Genomic DNA, 13,618 nt, shown 5'->3' on the forward strand with positions numbered 1-13,618 from the left:
TCACTCTAGTCATTGGTAACTATTTTCTAAACAATAAAAAAGAAGTTGGCACTGGATGCGTGTAAGTTCATGGTGGTGCAACATTATAAACAACTTGTGGGGTAATTCATCACAGCAATCACGGCGCCCTGTGGTCATGTAGCGTTTTTTTCTGTAATGAATTAAAATCTTGAAAGTTGGGGTAAGTAGCGTCAAATGCTTTTAAGCCATTTCGCACGAGATCAAGCCCGTAGAGTTGACAAACTTCACAGAAACTGTGGGAATCTTGAGACGCTCTCTCTGTAAAGTTGTCACACCAACGCAGTGAACATTACCAAACTTTTAAATTCCACACAGATTTCTTTGCAGCAGAGAGATATTAATCCCTCATCTATAATAAACTCCTTTTCATGGAGACAATCCGCTTTCTGTTTCAACTCTTATTGATTAATTTTGAGAGTTATCCCCACTGTCATTCTCACCTTACACGTTCAGCCTTTGATGTCCTTTGCCAATGAATAAATTTGACACTTAGTTACATTTATAAAGGGCGTTATGGTGCAAAGGAACTGTGTGTGTATTGAGGCTGTTAAAACAAGTCAGTCATGCTCACGCTCACTGAATGTTCCACCTGGCTTACATGCTGCTGCTGTCTGGTTAATGTGTTCTGGATCACAATGTTTGAATTGTGCTCATATTTGAAATAGAAACGGTGTCTGTGGTGTGCCATACCAAGATGCTGATTAGACACCATGATTAGTGCACAGGTGTGCCTTAGACTGTCCACAATAAAGGCCACTCTGAAAGGTGCAGTTTTGTTTTATTGGGGGGGGATACCAGTCAGTATCTGGTGTGACCACCATTTGCCTCATGCAGTGCAACACATCTCCTTCGCATAGAGTTGATCAGTTGTCAATTGTGGCCTGTGGAATGTTGGTCCACTCCTCTTCAATGGCTGTGCGAAGTTGCTGGATATTGGCAGGAACTGGTACACGCTGTCGTATACGCCTGTCCAGAGCATCCCAAACATGCTCAATGGGTGACATGTCCGGTGAGTATGCCGGCCATGCAAGAACTGGGACATTTTCAGCTTCCAAGAATTGTGTACAGATCCTTGCAACATGGGCCATGCATTATCCTGCTGCAACATGAGGTGATGTTCTTGGATGGCACAACAATGGGCCTCAGGATCTCGTCACGGTATCTCTGTGCATTCAAATGCCATCAATAAAATGCACCTGTGTTCTTCGTCCATAACAGATGCCTGCCCATACCATAACCCCACCGCCACCATGGGCCACTCGATCCACATCATTGACATCAGAAAACCGCTCACCCACACGACGCCACACACACTGTCTGCCATGCCCTGGACAGTGTGAACTGGATTCATCCGTGAAGAAAACACCTCTCCAACGTGCCAAATGCCAGCGAATGTGAGCATTTGCCCACTCAAGTCGGTTACGACGACGAACTGGAGTCAGGTTGAGACCCCGATGAGGACGACGAGCATGCAGATGAGCTTCCCTGAGACGGTTTTCTGACAGTTTGTGCAGAAATTCTTTGGTTATGCAAACCGATTGTTTCAGCAGCTGGAGTGGCTGGTCTCAGACGATCTTGGAGGTGAACATGCTGGATGTGGAGGTCCTGGGCTGGTGTGGTTACACGTGGTCTGCGGTTGTGAGGCTGGTTGGATGTACTGCCAAATTCTCTGAAACGTCTTTGGAGACGGTTATGGTAGAGAAATGAACATTCAATACGAGCAACAGCTCTGGTTGACATTCCTGCTGTCAGCGTGCCAATTGCACGCTCCCTCAAATCTTGCGACATCTGTGGCATTTGCTGTGTGAAAACTGCACCTTTCAGAGTGGCCTTTTATGTGGGCAGTCTAAGGCACAGGTGTGCCATATCATGGTGTCTAATCAGCATCTTGATATGGCACACCTGTGAGGTGGGATGGATTATCTCAGCAAAGGAGAAGTGCTCACTATCACAGATTTAGACTGGTTTGTGAACAATATTGAGGGAAATGGTGATATTGTGTATGTGGAAAAAGTTTTAGATCTTTGAGTTCATCTCATACAAAATGGGAGCAAAACCAAAAGTGTTGCGTTTATATTTTTGTTGAGTGTATTTTTTGCATAAAATAAAAAGGTCGGATACTTTTCTCACAGACCTCGTACAATAATTTTTCTTCATGCACATCTTAATGTAGTGTGCTATCATTGTGTGCGGTTGTATTAAAATCCACCAAACTGTTTAGAATTGCGCTGACAAAATTCATGGTAAGATGGACAAATGATTCCCATATATCCCTGAAATGTTTGTTTGTACGTAGGTGTAGATTTTGTAGGTTTTTTCAACGCTGTGTTGAAAAGGAAAATAGATGTATGCAGTAATTTGCATGGACATCTATGTTCTGATTCAGTCCGATAGATACCAGTGGTCGAGGAATGGGGATTCAGTGCCCAACCAAATATATAATACATGTATCCAACTGGTGTGGAACAGCACGAGGTTTAACATTTTCTAGTTTCAGGTTGACTGCATGAAAAATTTATCATAAAACATATTCAAAGTATTGCACAAAAAATAGTGCCCATGTTACAGAAACGTGAACCTTAATTAAAACCCTAATGCACATTTTTGAACATTAAATGTGAAATGCACATTACGGTTGCACGCAGACATTCCTAAGAATGCACATGGAATATCAGCCTTTACTTGAAATTAAAACATCTTTTAAGATACCATATTGTTTTGAAACTACATTGTGGCTGTTAATGAACTGGTTTTAAACCTCTGGAATTAATGACAAATTGGTTTAAAGAGGATAAATTTGAGAGGATTTGATTTTTAATGAGTTGTGCCAAAACTATCTTTGCATTTCTGATCAAAACAGTTTATTAGAAGTCATCTCGGTTGGTTATGTTCAGGCTCATGTTGCACCTTAACCAGTCGAGTCCATGTATCATTGCTTATCTGAAATTGAGATTTCACAGCTTTGATGTCACCTCTGTTTTTATTTCTCTCTCTGCCTCTCAGTTGACATCATCAGCTTTCAATATGTAAAAATAAACCCCTCAAATTAAGTTGTAACCCCCCCGCTGAACGTTGACCCCACTGTCCTTCCCCCCTCCCATGATCCACCGCAGCCATAATGAGATTTGATGTTAATCCCAACACAATATCAGAAGATTACGCGCCCCCGTACGACTGCAGACAGCGGCAACGAATGGCTTTGGCACATTCAGAGGAGGCTTTGCACAGGAAAAGCACATTATCGTAATCTGAGTATAATTGGTTGGTAATGCAGCTTGTATTTAGGATGATGAATGGAGAAGAAAAGGATAGTAGTTCTTTCTGTTTTATTCTTCTTTTCAGACACAGACAGAAAAAAGTGAGACGCTGTAAGATTCTTAACATTGCTCGAGACTGACGGCTCCACTGAGCGCGAGGTTATCTGCAGAGCGAAAAGGAAGGGAGAGACGGGATTATTTATTGTGACAGTGATGTCCGATTCTCACTGTAATTGTAGTTTTGAAAGAGAATCAAAACTGGGTTAAAAAAAGAGATGATCAAAGATTAGTTTCTTTTCTCGTCAACATTAAAATGACAAAAACAGTTTTGTCAATTTCTGGATTACCATACATGGTTACAAACAGGCTGTAAAAAAAAAGCTAACCAATGGTATAATGTTAGCACACGCAGTTTCTCTAAATGCTTTTAATAGTTGATGGTTTAATGGTTGATATTAATAATGGTGAAAGTAGTTCATAGTTTGTGTGAGAGTAATAACTTAATGAGGAATTGATTTAAACTCCTAAAGTGCCTGAAAGTAGTTCTCTGTCCTTTGTGTATACGTGTTAGGTTGACTACGTGCTGTAGACAGCAGCTCTACAATGGCAAACTGAGTTTCCTGTACTTATTAGTTTTACAAGTACTGCATTTTTTTCACTTGACAGGGTCAATAAATCTGTGATTTATAATTGTGCTAAAACAGCTGTTTAATCAATATTAGCAAATGTTACTACAGACAAAAATTGCTCTGTTTGCAACAACTCATTTTGGGATTTCTATTACTGTGTATAAATGTATTAATTTCAAACCATTGTCAGTAGTTGTTAAATTCTATCTCTTTAAACGGTGTGACTGAATATGCTAATGCTAACCTTGGTTAGTATTTTCTTGAAGGGCTCTGTCACACTCAAAGGAATACCATGAAGATTTTAGCCTTTATTAAAACAGGTTAGTCTCATTGAGATAAAGATCTCTTTTCCAAGGGAGATATCAGCAATTGTACAGTTTCTAATTCACCTAACCTGCATGTCTTTTAAATGTGGGAGGAAACCGGAGCACCTGGATAAAACCCAAACAAACACGGGGAGAACATGCAAACTCCACACAGAAAGGCCACAGGTGGGAATCGATCCCAAGACCTTCTTGCTGTGACACAACAGTGCTAACCACTAAGCCACCGTTCTGCATCCTGAACGTTTTGATGAACACTTGGTCAGAATTGGGAAAAATGTAGCATTTTCAAGTCCATACGTTGCCATAATTGCACCCTTGCCATGTCTCACAGCGACTAACGTGTTCCCGCAATTTTTTTTTTTTTTTTTAACAATTCACATGATTATGCACCTCCCATATGAAATTTAGTTCTTACTATGTTACACACAAAGACACACGTACTCTCAATGCATCTGTTTTGTTCTGATCAGTACTGCACAAAGTGATGTGTCTTTCATTTGTTCTGCAAGTTTTCTTGTGTCCACTTGTAGCTTCAACAATAAACAGTCAGATAAACTGCTCTCCTGCTAAATGTGCCACTCATTAGTGTTGTCCATTAAACATATAACAGCCATTCACAAATTTCAGAGGCAGTGGCACACTTTGAAATCTGAAAAATTGTTTCATCTGATTTTGATCAACATTAAGATGAAGTGTTTCCATAGACACCGCATACATTAAAATGGGTCTTATAAAGGAAGAATAACATTTAATCTAACTTCCATGGCTCTGTTTTGTAATGTATGATTCATTTTTTTGTTTAAATAATCCATAAATATTTTTGGTCATCTGTAGCATGGGCATGATTTGACAGGTCCTGTGTTCTGCATGAAGGGTCCCTGTATCACTGCTGACTCATTTTACTGATGCAACAAAACGTTGTAGTCTCTGAAATTAATAAACTGCAATGTGGCAAGAAAATGCAAAACAAACTGCACCAAACTGATCCTGCTACGTGTTCCTCGATATAATGAGCTGCTGTTCTCGTGTCAGTCTTCACCTTCACAATGGTGATTCTTGTGTTAAAGAACCTGAATACCTGCAGAAACACACAGCACCGCTTTCTCACCTCAGTTACTGTGACAACAGAACAAGCCAGGGCTGTTTTTTTTAGATATACTTTCTTCCATGGCCAATTTAATGTAAACAGTGTCACAGACGAATTATCTGAAGTGTAGTTGGATTGCTATTTAGCAGCTCGTACGGCTTCACGCTGTTTGTCCAACATAGATTTTCCTTCATGATAAATCTTTCTCCATTTTCTTCCCCAGGATTCCATGTTTCCTTACCTGGATTCTTCCCCTTGATTTCCTCCCTCTGTGGCTTTTCCCCCTGCGTTTCTGTGGCTGTGTGCCTCTCGCGTGTCTAAATTTTCCCATTTTAACGCTGCCATAAAACTGTATTAAGAGGCTGATGAGTGATCAAAGATGTGTGGATGTTTACCTGTGCGTGCTTTTATATTCAGGACACCTTGGGAACTCTTGCCACAGGCGCTTTTATGCCCCCCCTTCTTTTTTTCCTTTCTTTATTTTTTGCCAAATTGGTTCTACAGGGAGCAGCCCATGTTGGAGCTTTTTTGAACCAGACCATTAAAGCTTACCGAGTGTTGCGGAACACCTGGCATAAATTTCAGATTTTGGTATCTGTAGCCGTGGAATTATTCCAAAATGTCTTATCCCTGGAATAAGGAAACACCGCACTGTTCAAACTCTTTCTGCATGAGAAGTGAGGATTTGTCTTCTTAGCTACACACAGAGTTTCAAAGATGAAAAATCTGAAGTTAAAAGACTGAAAAGCATTAGAATTCTGATTTTTTTTTTTTCGCCCTTCTTTTTCTGACTAACATAGCAGCACACACCGGTGTTGATTAAGACAAATCTCACACTTTTAGATTATGGTACAGTCACGAAAATTTTCAGATTATCATGATGGCTGTCTAACCATAACTGTAACCCAAACACCACATGGTTAGTGATCTATTATTTCATAATACCATTACAAAAATCTACTACATTTTGTGACTGTTTCATAAAGTAATAGATTAAATCATTCGTGATGGCATTACGAAATGCCTTGAGATATAGTTGTGATTAATACTGTAGACTGTGTGTGTGTCATACGAGGTCTATTAGACAATAAACCGACCCTTTTATTTTTTTTTAACTATATGGATTTGAATGACGTGCGATTCCACCAATCATGCTTGAACCCTCGTGCGCATGTGTGAGTTTTTTCACGCGTCGGTGACGTCATTTCCCTGTGGGCAGGCCTTGAGTGAGATGTGGTACCGCCCTCTCGGCTGAATTCCTTTGTTTCACACGCTGCTCCAGACAGCGCGCGTTGCTTTATCAAAATGTTTTCTGGACCTGTGAGGAATATCCGAGTGGATACTATTCGAGAAATTAAGCTGGTTTTCGGTGAAAAGTTTAACGGCTGATGAGAGATTATGGGGTGTTTCTGTCGGTGTAAGGACTTCCCACAGAGCGGGACGTCCTGCAGCGCTTCCAGGCGCCGTCGTCGGCCTGTTTCGACCTGAAAACATCCTAATTTAAGGCTTAATTCACCCAGGATGTCGTGAGAGAACAGAAGATTCAGAAGAGGCCGGCATGAGGACTTTATGCGGACATTCCACTGTTTAAGGACATTTTTTAATGAAAGACGTGTGCGCAAATTTGCCGAGTCGTTTCCGTGACGACTCGGCAAATCTGTGTGCGCCGCGACAGGAAAAACACCTCCGTGTTGAAAACCATTTGTAAAATTCAGGCGGCTTTTGATGGCTTTCAACAAGTGAGTAACTGAGAAATTGTTAACAGCTTGGGCATGTTCCAACTTGCCCGTTAAGGTTTCCAACGGAGGTGTTTTTCCTGTCGCGACCCCCCGTGGTCGGGTCCGGCCCGACATGCGACTCTGCCCGCACGTTCTTTCATTACAAAATGTCCGTTAACAATGGAATGTCCGAATAAACTCCTCATGCCAACTTCTTCTGAAAGTTTTCTGTTCTCTGACGACTTCCTGGGTCAACAGAGCCTGAAATGTGGAAGTTTTCAACTTGAAACGGCGAGACGCTGCCGCCTCGAAGTGCAGATCGCCGTCAGGTGCCGTGGGCCGTCCTTACGGTGACACTGACGTAACCGACAGTGAAAAAACTCTTGCATGCCCACGAGGGTTCAAGCATGTCTGATGTAATCACACGTGATTCAAATCCATATGGTTTTTGAAAAAAATAATAAGGTCGGATACTTTTCTAATAGACCTCGTATATGCTGGACAAAATCTCTGTGATGTCTTCCATAGGTTTGAGTTCTTTGATCCTGATTATAGGATATAACATTGAGGCTCTACATTAACCCTGAGAATTCATCAAATTTTGTTGCAGATTTGGATCAATCAAGGCGTGGCTCCTGCCTTTAACATTTTATCTTGATTGCTTTGATGTGGATTCTGCCTTTGATTTTTGATCTTTACTCCTTGAATTCAGACTACAGGATCAAAGCTTGATCTAGTAATCAGGAGCAGAGGCATCCAGATCAAAGCTTAGCAATAACACTGAAATGAACAAAAATGAAGATCAGATCTCAGGATCAGACATCCAAGGTAGCATCTTCCCCTTGACCTATATCCACACCTAAATTTAGTGGGATCTTGGGCTGAACGTAGACTTAAAGTACAGGAGTTTGTGGGGTTTTGCCAGAGGTCTGAGTTCCACCAGATGCAAAGATTTGTTTGTGGTTGTAGGAATAAAACTGTTGGGTATTGCATTCCTGTTTTTTGTCTTTAATACTGAGAGATGTACCCACACTAGAGCATGTAATATGAATGCGTCGGCCAAAATGAAGGTGTTTGTTACATTTTTATTGCAAATCAGTTTTAAAATTCCCATGTGTTTTATAGATATTGATTGCATACACCTGATAAAGTCAGGTTTATGATGAAGGAATCCATTAGGGGATTATAGGATTTTAATGAGATGGCGAGGTGTAGTTTATGTTTGACTTTTGACCTTTTGAGATGATAATTCATTGTGTGTACACCCCCCCAACCCGCCTGCTCTCTCCCTGAGGAAATCAGGCTGGATCTATGACCATCCCGTACGTCTCGTCAAATTAAAGCAGCGGTGTGTAGTTACGTCTCCAGGCCTCATGAATCAAGCTTTATTGACCACTTGGAGAGTTACTGACACCCGTTGAATACCAAGTGGTGTTGAAAGGCCAATGGATGAGTGAATGTTAACCAGCTGTGCGGAAAGAGGGTGGGATTACCGTTACACAACCGGCAGTGAAAGTGCAGTGGCTGCTGCTCATAAATATGGAAATTTCTTTTCCAATAAAAGTCTTTATTACCAAACGCTATTAAAGCATTCAATATATCCTCTTAAACAATTTATACAGGAGCATGTTTGCAGATGTTGCTGAAATAATCCTGTTTGATTTTGTTTGTCATTGTTCCACAGGGGTTTTGGAGCCACCAGATGTTGACTTACATTAAATTTTTTTGGGTTGATTTTCTGGATGACTGTGTGGTATTTGGCATATTGTAAACCAGTTAAGTTCTAGTTTGACCTATCGTTTTCTTCTTATTTTAGCACAACAATCATGAAAATCTATAGGAATGCTTATTATGTTGCCTGTTTATGTTGGCAGTGTGTAAATATGTTTGTGTACTTCTTTTTGTGGTAAATTGACTTACAAGCAACCAATTAACTGAATGTTAATATATAAGTATTAGCTTTTGATCAAAATGTATCATTTTACCAAATATGAAACAACTACACTTGATAACTGTTGTTTTGCTCCCGCTAGATTGATAGTCTGTTAGGTTATTATTAATATATAGCTATCATTGGATAATTTCAAAGGGTTCCAATAACTAAGAGGACTGCATCCACAGGTCCTCTAACTTTCTCATATGGGGACTCGCAGGTGATTTATGGACAGTTAAACTGGCAACAAATATATAACTTTAACTAGTAATGACTTCATGACTTTCTTTGCTAATAAAATTTTAACTATTAGAGAAAAAATTACTCATAACCATCCCAAAGACATATCGTTATCTTTGGCTGCTTTCAGTGATGCCGGTATTTGGTTAGACTCTTTCTCTCCGATTGTTCTGTCTGAGTTATTTTCATTAGTTACTTCCTCCACACCATCAACATGTCTGTTAGACCCCATTCCTACCAGGCTGCTCAAGGAAGCCCTACCATTAATTAATGCTTTGATCTTAAATATGATCAGTCTATCTTTATTAGTTAGCTATGTACCACAGGCTTTTAAGGTGGCAGTAATAAACCATTACTTAAAAAGCCATCACTTGACCCAGCTATCTTAGCTAATTATAGGCCAATCTCCAACCTTCCTTTTCTCTCAAAAATTCTTGAAAGGGTAGTTGTAAAACAGCTAACTGATCATCTGCAGAGGAATGGTCTATTTGAAGAGTTTCAGTCAGGTTTTAGAATCCATCATGGTACAGAAACAGCATTAGTGAAGGTTACAAATGATCTTCTTATGGCCTCAGACAGTGGACTCATCTCTGTGCTTGTTCTGTTAGACCTCAGTGCTGCTTTTGATACTGTTGACCATAAAATTTTATTACAGAGATTAGAGCATGCCATAGGTATTAAAGGCACTGCGCTGCGGTGGTTTGAATCATATTTATCTAATAGATTACAATTTGTTCATGTAAATGGGGAATCTTCTTCACAGACTAAGGTTAATTATGGAGTTCCACAAGGTTCTGTGCTAGGACCAATTTTATTCACTTTATACATGTTTCCCTTAGGCAGTATTATTAGACAACATTGCTTAAATTTTCATTGTTACGCAGATGATACCCAGCTTTATCTATCCATGAAGCCAGAGGACACACACCAATTAGCTAAACTGCAGGATTGTCTTACAGACATAAAGACATGGATGACCTCTAATTTCCTGCTTTTAAACTCAGATAAAACTGAAGTTATTGTACTTGGCCCCACAAATCTTAGAAACATGGTGTCTAACCAGATCCTTACTCTGGATGGCATTACCCTGACCTCTGGTAATACTGTGAGAAATCTTGGAGTCACTTTTGATCAGGATATGTCATTCAATGCGCATATTAAACAAATATGTAGGACTGCTTTTTTGCATTTGCGCAATATCTCTAATATTAGAAAGGTCTTGTCTCAGAGTGATGCTGAAAAACTAATTCATGCATTTATTTCCTCTAGGCTGGACTATTGTAATTCATTATTATCAGGTTGTCCTAAAAGGTCCCTGAAAAGCCTTCAGTTAATTCAAAATGCTGCAGCTAGAGTACTGACTGGAACTAGAAGGAGAGAGCATATCTCACCCATATTGGATCAGGTGACCCTGAACCATCCCTTAGTTATGCTGCTATAGACTTAGACTGCTGGGGGGTTCCCATGATGCACTGAGTGTTTCTTTCTCTTTTTGCTCTGTATGCACCACTCTGCATTTAATCATTAGTGATTGTTCTCTGCTCCCCTCCACAGCATGTCTTTTTCCTGGTTCTCTCCCTCAGCCCCAACCAGTCCCAGCAGAAGACTGCCCCTCCCTGAGCCTGGTTCTGCTGGAGGTTTCTTCCTGTTAAAAGGGAGTTTTTCCTTCCCACTGTTGCCAAGTGCTTGCTCACAGGGGGTCGTTTTGACCGTTGGGGTTTTTCCGTAATTATTGTATGTCCTTGCCTTGCAATATAAAGCGCCTTGGGGCAACTGTTTGTTGTGATTTGGCGCTATAGAAATAAAATTGATTTGATTTGATATAATTACAGTATTTGGAGCTACATTTCTTGTGTGAAAGGTTGTATACTAAAAATTGTTTATTATTAAATACTTGCCATAAACAGCCATACCACAGGCCCATTTGTTGTAAGTTTTGTACAATTGTATCATTCGCAAATAAAGCTACTAGTTTAACATCCTAAAGTGGGAGACATTGTTTTCTTTATATGATAAATTTCTCTTATGTAGATATTGTAAATGGTTGGAATTCATATCCTGCAGTTGTTTCTATTGGTTGCCTCTTCAAACCTTATTAAAATCATATATACTGTAGAGTACATGATTAATGTGGTAATGTGTTTCACCTGACCTTTTTTTTTAATGGTCCTTTCCATTCCTATTAAATCTGTTCTGTACCTCATATTTCTTGTCAAATGAAGCTTGACCTTTGACATCAGTGGCCTACATTAGAGGCCATCTCACCACTCGAAGACATGCCAATCAGAAACCCAGAAAACAGAATGTATGTTGTATTATTTCCCATGAGGTTCAAGTGTTTACTTTGTACTTGTAATGTTCAGTATGAAATAGGGGCAAATTAGACCTAATGCAGTATGCATGCTTTTAGAAAGCCCACCATATAATTTCACTGCTGAGAAAAGTGGGGAAGTCTGGGAGCAATGTAGCTGTACTTTAGCAAGTCTAGCATTTCTGGGCTGTAGCGTTAGTGCCTACGCCAAAATTTGTTGCGTCTTCAGAGAACACAGGCTTAATTTTCCAGATCACCTCTTGCTAAAAGTATTCCTGTGTTTGTGCCTGTTGTTTGAGGCTATGACATAATGTAATGAAATATTGCATCCCCTGATACTTGAAAGGAATTCGTTTCACAGTTTGTTCTCGCATTCAACACTTTGGGTTTCAGTGAAAATTCTCATCAGGATTTCTGCATTCACTTCTGTGATGTGTCCCTCAATAACCAGTTCAGAGTTGACAGCACTTGACATAATTACCCTTAAAGTAACTGACGGGTTTTCACTCGTGCATGATGCGCTGAAGCTTGTGTGACTGTTTAATGAGAAAGGAAACTTTTATGTAAAGAAAAAAAAAAGAGAATAAGGCAAACAGAAGACAGGTATTGTAATGGCTTGGCAGCAGTTGGCTGGGGAGGCTGTGTTCTATGATGACTTGTCTCACAGTACCCTGAGGGATTATTGGAGCGTCTGATTAGCTAACTTCTGTCGATGGACGGGGGAAGAATTGCTGTGTAGAGTGTATTGATTTATGTTACTATGCAGTCATGTTCTGTTTGAAACATTATCTGAGACTGTGTTGTGTCTGTGCTAGTGTGGGGGTCACTGAGAATGGCAGAAATCCCATCATTTTGTAATAATTGCATAAATGCAGTAATTTAAATTTGTGTCACATTGATTTTTGCTTGGAATTTACATGTTTTGCATCAGCTAAAGAGTCTGTCCTTTGCTGCTGGCACATTAGGAATTGTCAAGGTGTTTCTGCTCAGTTTGGCACAGTGGACAGTGTTAGCAGCTTTTTATCATTCGATAGGCATGCCACAGCTTTTTGTGTTGTCACTGTGGAGTTAATGTGTGAACTTTAAACATACAAGGTTGTAAAGCCACTAATTTGTTTCTTACTGTGAGACAGGAGTGCTAACACTCTACTACCCATGAAAGCCAAGTGAAAGCAGTTATAGAGATAAAAAAAAATCTGTTTTGATAGTTGGGCAGAATGGTGGCTTAGTGGTTAGCACTGTTACTTCACAGCGAGAAGGTCATGGGATTGATTCCCATCTGTGGCGTTTCTGTGTGTTTTTTATGTTCTCCCTGTGTTTGCATGGGTTTTCTCCGGGTGCGCTGGCTTTCTCCCATATCCAAAGACATGCAGGAAGATGTGTGTGTGTGTGCACGCACGCATATGTGTTTTGATAGTCGGAAACAACAGTCCCTGTTAACGGAGTTGACTGGAAATCTGTGTGGCTGCAGAACATGGAGAAAGTGTTGCTACAGTTTTTCTTGGTCTGATGTAGAAATGAACTCATCACAACTTGACGTGATCTCTGATGCTCTCATTCTTTCCTGGAGCAGTTTGAGCAGCAAAAATAGCTCCATTGTTGAAATAAAAATGTGTGTGTGAGGGTGAACAACAGGGTAGGCTTTGTGTGTATGTCCAAATAAGCAGTGCAGTGGATACAAATGTTCTGATGCAAGTACTGCAAGGACATCTTGGAGACCTGAAAATAATTGTAAGTAGTGGGGATTTAATATGTCAGTTGTAAATATTATGTACTGGGTCTTGCAGTGATCTTGTTAAAGTTGTGTAAATAAGTAATTGTTTCAGAGCAGAGAAGTACCGTTTGGCAGCGTTGGTGTAAATTCTAAGTAAAGACCATGATATCTGCCTGTTGAGAGAAGCTCACGATGATCATGGTTGTTTGACACCTCCTGTTGTGGTTTTTAAGAAGAAAAAAACAATCGAATGAAAAACACTGACTTCTTTTGCCTTCTCCTGTTTACTCAGGGTTACCACGGCACATCTGATATAGATCTGCATGTTGATTTGACACAGGTTTTACACCAGATGCCCTTCCTGTCACAAGAATGGGGCACA

Source organism: Thalassophryne amazonica, chromosome 22, assembly GCF_902500255.1.
Source record: "Thalassophryne amazonica chromosome 22, fThaAma1.1, whole genome shotgun sequence".
Classification (NCBI taxonomy): Eukaryota; Metazoa; Chordata; class Actinopteri; order Batrachoidiformes; family Batrachoididae; genus Thalassophryne; species Thalassophryne amazonica.